This window comes from Salvelinus alpinus, chromosome 5 (assembly GCF_045679555.1).
Source record: "Salvelinus alpinus chromosome 5, SLU_Salpinus.1, whole genome shotgun sequence".
In the NCBI taxonomy this organism is placed as follows: domain Eukaryota; kingdom Metazoa; phylum Chordata; class Actinopteri; order Salmoniformes; family Salmonidae; genus Salvelinus; species Salvelinus alpinus.
Genome location: NC_092090.1, coordinates 22,280,234 through 22,291,193, shown reverse-complemented (window position 1 = coordinate 22,291,193; position 10,960 = coordinate 22,280,234).

The window sequence follows — 10,960 nt, the reverse complement described above, 5'->3', positions numbered from 1 at the left end:
TCTAGGAATCTTTGGGTTGTCCGAGAATTTATAACACGGCTTTTGATGATCCTTGGTTGATGTCTGAGCAGATTATTTGTTGCGATTGCAAACGTAATAAAATGGTGGTCCAATAGTCCAGGATTATGAGGAAAAACATTAAGATCAACAACATTTATTCCACGGGACAAAACTAGGTCCAGAGTATGACTGTGGCAGTGAGTATGTCCAGAGACATGTTGGACAAAACCCACTGAGTCGATGATGGCTCCGAAAGCCTTTTGGAGTGGGTCTGTGGACTTTTCCATGTGAATATTAAAGTCACCAACATTTTTTATATTATCTGCCATGACTACAAGGTCCTATAGGAATTCAGGGAACTTAGTGAGGAACGCTGTATACGGCCCAGGAGGCCTGATATGGTCACTAGTGTAACCAGGAGGTGAGGCCTCATTTAACACAGTAAATTCATCAGGCTTAAGCCATGTTTCAGTCAGGCCAATCACATCAAGATTATGATCAGTGATTAGTTCATTGACTGTAACTGCCTTGGAAGTGAGGGATCTAACATTAAGTAGCCCTATTTTGAGATATCACAATCTCTTTCAATAATGGCAGGAATGGAGGTCTTTATTCCAGTTCCAGAGATTGCTAAGGTGAACACCGCCATGTTCAGTTTTTCCAAACCTAGATCGAGGCACAGACACGGTCTCGATGGGGATAGCTGAGCTGACTACACTGACTGTGCTAGTGGCAGGCTCCACTAAGCTGGCAGGCTGGTTAACAGGCTTAACAAACTCATTGTGGAGCTAGGGTAGTTAGAGCCCTGTCTATGTTCATAGATAAAATGAGAGCACCCCTCCAGCTAGGATGGAGTCTGTCCCTCCTCAACAGGCCAGGCTTGGTCCTGTTTGTGGGTGAGTCCCAGAAAGATGGCCAATTATCTACAAATTCTATCTTTTGGGAGGGGCAGAAAACAGTTTTCAACCGGCGATTGAGTTGTGAGACTCTGCTGTCTCACTCCCCCTAACTGGGAGGAGGCAGAGACATTTACTCGATGCCGAGACATCTTTCTATCTGATTTACATGCTGAAGCTATGTTGCACTTGGTGAACTCTGACTATTTCATCCTAACATCGTTGGTGCCGACGTGGATAACAATATCCCTATACTCTCTAGACTTCCAAGTTTTAGCTTTAGCCAGCACCATCTTGAGATTAGCCTTAACGTCGGTAGCCCTGCACCCTGGTAAACAGTGTATGATCGCTGGATGATTCGTTTTAAGTCTAATACTGCGGATAATGGAGTCGCCAATGACTAGGGGAATGTCAATGGAAGTCAATGAACTAGGTAGGCCACATCCAGCTGCTATCGCATTGTTGTCTATGGGAGAGCCGCCCCCTTAAGTAGACCCAATACTGACAACTTTTTTTCATTGGTAAACGATAGGAGTCAACTGTCTTTATTTATCCACCATCTTTGGCCATGGCAGTGTGCCTGTTGTGCTGTAGAGATGAAAGCACCTGATCATGTTGGGAAATACAAACTAATTATTTTATTCTATTTCAGCTTGTATTAATAAGAAATAATGTGGTACTACTGACTAGTATATCATGGTACCTACATATTTGACAACTGCCTGATACGGTAACTAAACAGTGCTCTACATTGTGGTGCTATGCTCGCTGGTCAAATGCAGTACACTGTATTATGAGGTGTAGTACATTATCATTTGAGAATAACCAACAAAGTTCCACCATACCAGTCTTAGAGCAGTGCTGTATACTGTATCACCCTTTTAACACTACTGGGCCAAACCAAACTGTACTGTTGGCTCTGATATTTACCTTCACCTGGTCCTGTCCATCATGGTTCGGCGGTCGACGTCACCGGTCTTCTAGCCATCACCGATCCACCTTTCATTATCCATTTGTTTTGTCTTGTCTTCCCACACACCTGGTTCCATTTTCCATTCATTACATGTTGTGTATTTAACCCTGTGTTTACCCCCATGTCCTTGTCTGGAATTGTTTATTGTAAGTGCTTGTGCACGTTATGTCTGGTGGGCGTCGGGTTTTGTACCCATTTACTGATTGTTCTGTTTTCCGGTGGGTTTTTATTATTAAACTGCACCGTTGGAAACACAGTTTTTGCTCTCCTGCGTCTGACTTCTCTGCCGCCAGTACGCACCCCTTACAGAATTCCGGACCAAACTTATGGAGTCATCAGGAGCAGGTACCCCGAGTATAGGGGTGGAGGAGCGCGTCCGGGGGCACGCAGAAATGCTCCACCATCTTGGCACCACCATGGACCGCGTTGTCCAGACAATGGACAGCTGGGAGAGACAGGGAGTTCTCCCAGTGCCTCGACCAGCACAGCCGGGGTCTCCACTACGCTCCCCTCTTCCTCCTGGTCCCAGTGGGATTCATCTCTCCCTTCCCCAGGAATATGATGGGACGGCTGCGAACTGCCAGGGGTTCCTCTTGCAGCTGGACTTATACCTGGCAACCGTCCACCCGGCTCCTTCGGACCTTGAGAGGGTGTCCGCCCTCATCTCGTGCCTCACCGGGAAAGCCCTGGAGTGGACCAACGCTGTGTGGAGAGAGGGAGATGTGGCGTTGGACCAGTTTGAGGAGTTCACCCGCCATGTCCGGGCAGTCTTCGACCACCCGCCAGAGGATAGAGCGGCGGGTGAACGCCTCTTCCATCTGAGGCAGGGGACGAAGAGCGCGCAGGAGTTCGCCCTGGAGTTTCGAACCCTGGCTGCCGGCGCGGGATGGAATGACAGGGCCCTGATCGACTATTATCGCTGCAGTCTGCGGGAGGACGTCCGTCGGGAGTTGGCCTGCAGAGACACCACCCTCACGTTCGACCAGCTGGTGGACCTGTCAATCCGGCTGGATAACCTGCTGGCTACCTGCGGACGTTCAGATCGGGTCTGGTGGTTCCATCCCCTCGCACCCCCTCTCCGATACCCATGGAGCTGGGAGGGGCGGTGCGCAGGGAGACCAGCTCGTGCACCATCTGTGACCGCAGAGATCACACTGCCGGTCGGTGCCGGGTTGGTTCCTCTGGGTATCGAGGCAGCAGGCAGGGCGCTTTGGCGTCACCCCAGGTGAGCAGGGCACCATTCTCACCCAGAGCCCCATGTCGCACATATGTTTGTGTATGTCACTTTTCCTGAGTTTCCCCCGCATTCCCAGCATAAGGCGCTCGTCGTTTCAGGTGCGGCTGGGAATTAGATAGATCGTTTGCCCATAGTTTAGGGATCCCCATTGATCCCGTGGCTGTGCCCTTCCCCGTTCACGCCTTAGATAGTCAACCATTAGGGTCAGGGTTGATAAGGGAGGCCACCGCTCCTCTGGGCATGGTGACGCAGGGGGGTCACAAGGAGAGAATTAGTCTCTTTCTTATTGACTCTCCTGCATTTCCCGTGGTGCTAGGCCTACCCTGGTTAGCTTGTCATGACCCCACTGTTTCTTGGCCACAGAGGGCTCTCACGGGGTGGTCGCGAGAGTGCTCGAGAAGGTGTTTAGTGGTTTCCGTTGGTGCTACTACGGTGGAAAGTCCAGACCAGGTCTCCACCATGCGCATTCCCCCTGAATATGCAGGTTTGGCTCTCGCCTTCTCCAAAGAGAAGGCGACTCAATTACCACCCCATCGACGGGGCGATTGTGCGATAAATCTCCTGGTAGACGCTGCACTTCCCAGGAGTCACGTGTATCCCCTCTCACAGGCGGAGACGGAGGCTATGGAAACATATGTCTCCGAATCCCTGCGTCAGGTGTACATTCGGTCCTTCACTTCACTCGCCTCCTCAAGTTTTTTTTTTGTGAAGGAGGAAGGTCTGCGCTCGTGTATTGACTATCGGGGTCTGAACCAGATCACTGTGAGGTTAGTTACCCGCTACCGCTCATATCCACAGCGATTGAGTCAATGCACGGGGCACGCTTCTTCACCAAACTAGACCTCAGGAGCGCTTACAACCTGGTGCGTATCATTCTGATATACTCCGCTACACGCGCCGAGCATGTGTCCCTGGTGCGCAGGGTGCTTGGTCGCCTGTTGGAGCATGACCTGTACGTCAAGGCTGAGAAGTGCCTGTTCTTCCAGCAGTCCGTCTCCTTCCTAGGGTACCGCATTTCTACCTCAGGGGTGGAGATGGAGAGTGACCGCATTTCAGCCGTGCGTAATTGGCCGACTCCCACCACGGTAAAGGAGGTGCAGCGGTTCTTAGGATTTGCCAACTACTACCGGAGATTTATCCGGGGTTTTGGTCAGGTAGCAGCTCCTATTACTTCACTGCTGAAGGGGGCCCCGGTGCGTTTGCAGTGGTCAGCTGAGGCGGACAGGGATTTTGTTCACCTGAGGGCTCTGTTTACCTCGGCCCTGTGCTGGCCCATCCGGATCCCTCTTTGGCGTTCATAGTGGAGGTGGACGCGTCCGAGGCTGGGATCGGAGCTGTGCTCTCTCAGTGCTCGGGTACGCCACCGAAGCTCCGCCCCTGTGCTTTCTTTCTCGAAGAAGCTCAGCCCGGCGGAGCAAAAGTATGATGTGGGGGACCGGGAGCTGTTGGCTCTTGTCAATGCTCTGAAGGCGTGGAGACATTGGCTTGAGGGAGCTAAACACCCTTTCCTCATCTGGACTGACCACCGCAATCTGGAGTACATCCGGGCAGCGAGGAGATTGAACCCTCGCCAGGCAAGGTGGGCCATGTTTTTCAACCGTTTTGTGTTTACCCTTTCCTACAGGCCAGGCTCCCAGAATGTGAAGGCAGACGATTGTTCTGTTTTCCGGTGTTTTTAAAAAACATCAACTGCGCCTTTGGAAACACAGTTTTTGCTCTCCTGCGTCTGACTTCTCTGCCAACAGAACGCACCCCTTACATGTTCAGTCAGTAGTGTAAAAGGGTATATGAGCTATATTCTAAATGTGTGTCTCTGGGTCTATGTGTTGGCTGTGGTTAGTGGTGATGTGAGACTGCTGAGACAGGCAGGAAACAGAAACAGGAAACAACATAGTCCTCCTGGAAAGGGTGGCACACATCCCATTACACACTGCAAAGAGGAGAGGAGAAAACACACCCACTCTGTCCCAGCCTCCAAAACAAGAGAATAGGCATATCTACAGTATGTTATCCAAAAGGTGATAACTTCAGTAGGATGGATAAAAGTATTTCTGTTCAAGGTGAAAGCAGATTACTTTTCGTATTTTGAGTGGGCTTGGTTTTAAAACTTCTCTAGGGTAGGGGGCAGCATTCTGAAATTTGGATGAAATGCATGCCCAAATTAAACGGCCTGTTTCTTGGGCCCAGAAGATATGATATGCATATAACTGGTAGATTTGGATCGAAAACACTCTAAAGTTTCCAAAACTGTTAAAATAGTGTCTGTGAGTTTAACATAACTGATTTGGCCTGAGAAGCAAACTTCGAATAGACACGTGATGAGGTTAATTAGTCTACAATAGCGACTACGCTAAACTTGCCACAGCTTTGAAATTAGAATTCAGTGGCTCTGCGAATCGCAAACACGATAGCTCACTGGCTAACACTGTCAAACAAGCTTGGAATGAACACCCACAAGCTTACTATCAAAGGCTTTGCTCAGCTTACTTTGGCCTACTCACTGAAACAGGAATGGAAGAGCTGTTTCCATTCAAACAAATGTTTCTGTTGAACATGTATCCCACCTTCATTACCTACTTGGGCCCTATAGCCCATGTTGGCTTGCCTATCTTACAACTCAGAGAGCTTGCAAGCACAGCTTTTTAGGTTTCAAAAGCTCACAATACTAAGAGCCCTGACCACTCGGTTTTGAAGTTTGACCGGGAGCACTCACTCCAGTTAGAGGGAGTCTTATCAGGTATTGGAGCGTTGAATGATGACGCACAACAATGGCTTCTACCACGAAACTACAAATCCAATAACCACTGCGGTCGAAATAACTGTGAAGTATGTCGCCATCGAAACAACTACCGCTACAATCGACCTGTTCGCTACGTTCCTGCACCCAACCCACACAAAGTGTCAGAGCACAAGGATAACAAAGGGTTAAAGGACGATCAAAATGTAGACCAATGTTCTCTAGAAGTTCCACTATGTGAAGAACGAAAGCGAGAAAAATTTGAGAAAAGGGTAAAAGATAAGTCACAAAGACTAGATGGGGATTTGCCAGACACCAGGTCCACAGGAATTAACACCCTTAGCAAGGACGTTAAAAATCGTATTTCTCCCGCTCTCCCTCGAGAACCTATCCAGGGCCCACTTGATCAAGAAACAAGCCCACAAGCTTTATCTATAGACTCTGATGCAAAGGTTGCGAAGAAAAAGGTCCAACTCTTCGTTAACCTCTCTTGGGCACGTGAGACGGTAGCGTCCCACCTCTTCAACAGCCAGTGAAACTGCTGGGTGCCAAATTCAAATACAGAAATACTCATTATAAAAATTCAGAAAACAAAACATATTTTACATAGGTTTATAGATTAACTTCTTGTGAATCCAACCACCGTGTCAGATTTTTAAAAATGCTTTACGGCGAAAGCATACCTTATGATTATGAGAACATAGCCCACTAGACAAATCATTACAAACAGTAGCCAGCCAGATAGAACAGTTACACAATTTAGAAATAGAGATAAAATTAATCCCTTTGATGATCTTCATATGGTTGCACTCAGCAGACATTCATTTACTCAATAAATGTTCATTTTGCTCGATAAAGTCTCTTTATACCCAAAAACCTCAGTTTTGTTTGCGCGTTTTCTTCAGTAATGCACAGGCTCAAACGCAGTCAAAACAGGAAGACAAAAAAATCCAAATTGTATCCGGAAAGTTCATAGAAACATGTCAAACGATGTTTATATTCAAACCTCAGGTTGTTTTTAGCCTAAATAATCAATAATATTTCAACCGGACAATAACGTCGTCAATATAAAATGTAAACAAGAAACGCACTATCTCGGTCTCATGCATGAAAAAGCTCCGTGAAACTTTAGCGTCCACTCATTCAGACTGCTCTTACTTCCTCATTTTTCAGAATACAGGACTGAAACACTTTTTAAAGACTGGTGACATCTAGTGGAAGGCATAGAAACTGCTATTTGAGTCAATGGACACTGTAATGGCATTGAATAGAAAACTACAAAACCAACAACAACAAAAATACCTCCTGAATGGATTTTTCTCAGGTTTTCGCCTGCCAAATCAGTTCTGTTATACTCACTTATCAGACACTATTTTAACAGTTTTGGAAACTTTAGAGTGTTTTCTATCCAAATCTACCAGTTATATGCATATCATATCTTCTGGGCCCGAGAAACAGGCAATTTAATTTGGGCATGCATTTCATCCAAAATTCCGAATGCTGCCCCCTACCCTAGAGAAGTTAAGCAGCGGTCTCTGTTCAGTTCGGCATTTGCTCGAGAGGGAGATGCCTGTGTGCTTCAGGGTTTACCGGATCTTTTTTCAGCAGTTTTCTTGAAGATCACTCTTGCGACACACACGATGCAGCGCTGTCGTTCAGGCAGAAGATGATGCGCTGTCAGCCACTCACTTGTCATTCCCACTCGCCATCACTCACCGTTGTCATCAAATGGACTCATGCTAGCCTCAAGTTCTGACTGAGCTCAAGTGTCATGAAACGCATATACAGCGATTAGTTTCTCTCTCTTTCATACAAACTTATAACGACGAGTGCCCACAATGTGTTTTGTGTGAGGAAGTGCTTAGTAATGAGACTCGCATAACAAACAAATTAACAAAACGACACGTCCTGACCAAACATCCACAGCATGATGGTAAACCCAGGGAGTTCTTTCAGAACACGGCAGAATGCTTCAGGAAACAGTGCTTCGACCGTGGAAAAGTAAGTCAGCTAGCAAGGCATTTTTGTCATTGTATAACAGGTGATGATAAGCAGTAATAAGGGAGTACTAACTAACACTCATAGTAGTAGATGTGAGTTTCTCTTTCAAACAATTCCCTGGCCTTGTACACAGCTAATAGCTAACATTCGCCAAAGCTAGCTAGCTACTGATAGTGCAACCCTAAGTAACAGTACAGATGAAGATGAAAATGATCAGGCTTACTGTACATTTTACTGTAGAAATTATTGTTGAAAACTAGTCTAGGTTGGAACTGTTGCTGTTAAAATACAATAGTAATTGTTATTCTTAATCAAAAAGCCTGTGTGTGTTCTGTTATTCATCTGTGTGATGTGATCAATCCGTTTATTCCAGTTCAGAATGAAGATTATTTATTGTATTTTAACAGCAACAGTTCCAACCTAGACAGGTATGTAAGAGTGTTTTTAATGGGGGAAAATAAACATTAATACATATTTATATGGATATTTAATTTCATTGTTATTTGTTTTTGTCTAAATTGCATTTGTTTTAGGCATAAGGGCAATGAAATGTACTTGTCACGACTTCCGCCGAAATCGGGTCCTCTCCTTGTTCGGGCGGCGCTCGGCGGTCGGCGTCGCCGGTCTTCTAGCCATCATCGATCCACTTTTCATTTTCCATGTGTTTTGTCTTGTTTTTTCTCACACCTCGTTTCAATTCCCTCAATCACTTGTTGTGTTTTTAACCCTCTGTTCCCCCCATGTCTTTGTGTGGGATTGTTTATTGTAAGTGCTTGTGCACGTGTTGATTGGTACGCAACGGGTTTTTGTACCCATATCTTGTTATTTTTATGCCGTTGGTTTTGCGATTAAACTGCTCCGGCTATTACCAAGTTCTGCTCTCCTGCGTCTGACTTCCCTGCCACCGGTTACGCACCCCTTACAGTACTGATATTTATGTATAGCTGCATATTTTTTTAATCTTGGGTCCCAGGAGAACACAGAATTTCTCATTTGGGTCCAAAGGCTGAAAAAGTTTAAGAACCCCTGGCTTAGAGTACTGATTTTGGACATGTGAGTGTTGCACTTGCTCCTTTCGGTCTCAAACATATTCAGTATGGAGCGATTCAGTGATGAGATTTCCTCCGCTTGCTTAGAAATCAATATTTCCATCTTCATCACCTGAGTTCTCTCATCATTCATTTGGTCAGCAACTTCAATGAGTTCTGCTGATTTGTCATCCAACTTAGTCATTGTGTTCATTAACTGATCGTATTTGGTCTGCAGAATTTGGAGTAGAACATTGTTACTTTGAGTAATGCATATAGGCTGAATCAAAATAAAAGTGTCATTCTATTTCCGATTCCTCACAGGGGGCACCAATTATGTTGTGTCTGACTATGATTAAATTATGACATGCTATTTTATCAAATCGATTACCTAACGTTTAATTGATTACGTGATTGAATTAAACCATGCAACAATTAAACCATTAATAACCTGGGGCACCACGGAAGCATTAATTTATATAGAGCAGTTATCTCCCGAATCCAATCTCTTAACCTCTCTAGGGTACGTGAGACGGTAGCGTCCCACCTCTTCAACAGCCAGTGAAACTGCAGGGCGCCAAATTCAAAACAACAGAAATCCCATAATTAAAATTCCTCAAACGTACATGTATTTTACACCATTTTAAAGATACACTTGTAAATCCAGCCACTGTGTCCGATTTCAAAAAGGCTTTACGACGAAAGCAAACCAAACGATTATGTTAGGTGAGTGCCTATTCACAGAATAACACAGTCATTTTTCCAGCCAATGAGAGGATTCACAAAAAGCAGAAGTATAGATAAAATGAATCACTAATCTTTGATGATCTTCATCAGATGACACTCATAGGACTTCATGTTACACAATACATGTATGTTTTGTTCGGTAAAGTTCATATTTATATCCAAAAATCTGAGTTTACATTGGCGCGTTACGTTCAGAAGTTCCAAAACATCCTTTGATTTTGCAGAGAGCCACATCAATTTACAGGAATACTCATAATAAACATTGCTAAAAGATACAACTGTTATGCATGGAATTTTTGATGCACTGCAACCGCTGTGTCAGATTTCAAAAAAGCTTTACGGAAAAAGCAAACCATGCAATAATCTGAGTCGGCGCTCAGAGCCCTATCAAGACACAAATATATCCGCCATATTGTGCAGTCAACAGAAGTCAGAAATAACATTATAAACATTCACTTACCTTTGATGATCTTCATCAGAATGCCCTCCCAGGAATCCCAGTTCCACAATAAATGTTTGTTTTGTTCGACAATGTCATGTTCCTGACCTGAGTTGGGTGGGTTTGTCTATGTGTGATTTTCTATGTTGGGATTTTGTGTTCGGCCTGGTATGATTCTCAATCAGAGGCAGCTGTCAATCGTTGTCCCTGATTGAGAATCATACTTAGGCAGCCTGGGTTTCACGTGTGTTTTGTGGGTGTTTGTCTACCGTGTTAGTGTTTTCACCACACGGTACTTTCGGTTTTCTGCACTTCGTTTGAGGGACAAAGGGATTGGGTCTCTATCGGACCTTGAGAAGCTATGCTACCGTAAATACAGAATCTTATGCATTCTAATAATCGCCCATTCGGAAAAGGAAAATGCAACACATATATTTACTCTGAGCTGCGCTTCGATAGATGGGTCGAAGATGGAAGACTGGTTTGCCCAGCAGAGATCACCATTGTCCTTTGAAGAATATTTCTGGTCGTAGTGTTGTAGAGCGGGTATGTTAAAGTACCCTGTCATTCTTAGGAGATTGTCTGTCCTTTCCTAGGCCACAATACGTTTACAGCTGCAGCTGATAACTCGACGTCTAGGATGTATCACTTCTTTAGGAAATAATTGTTCAATGTTCATACTAAGTTGCCATAATCAGTTTATGCTGTATTCTGGCTGGTCTAGTCGAAATACACCATTTCAGCGAGGTGATCATCACCTCCATGTTGAAATTCGCCCTTTTAAACATTAGGACAGCAGTCCTAACATTTCTGGAACTAAATTTTAATTTTGCTAGGTTGTAGTTGAAATTAGCCCTTTTTAAACGTACGAACACCAGTCCTCACGTCATCGGGAACTAAGG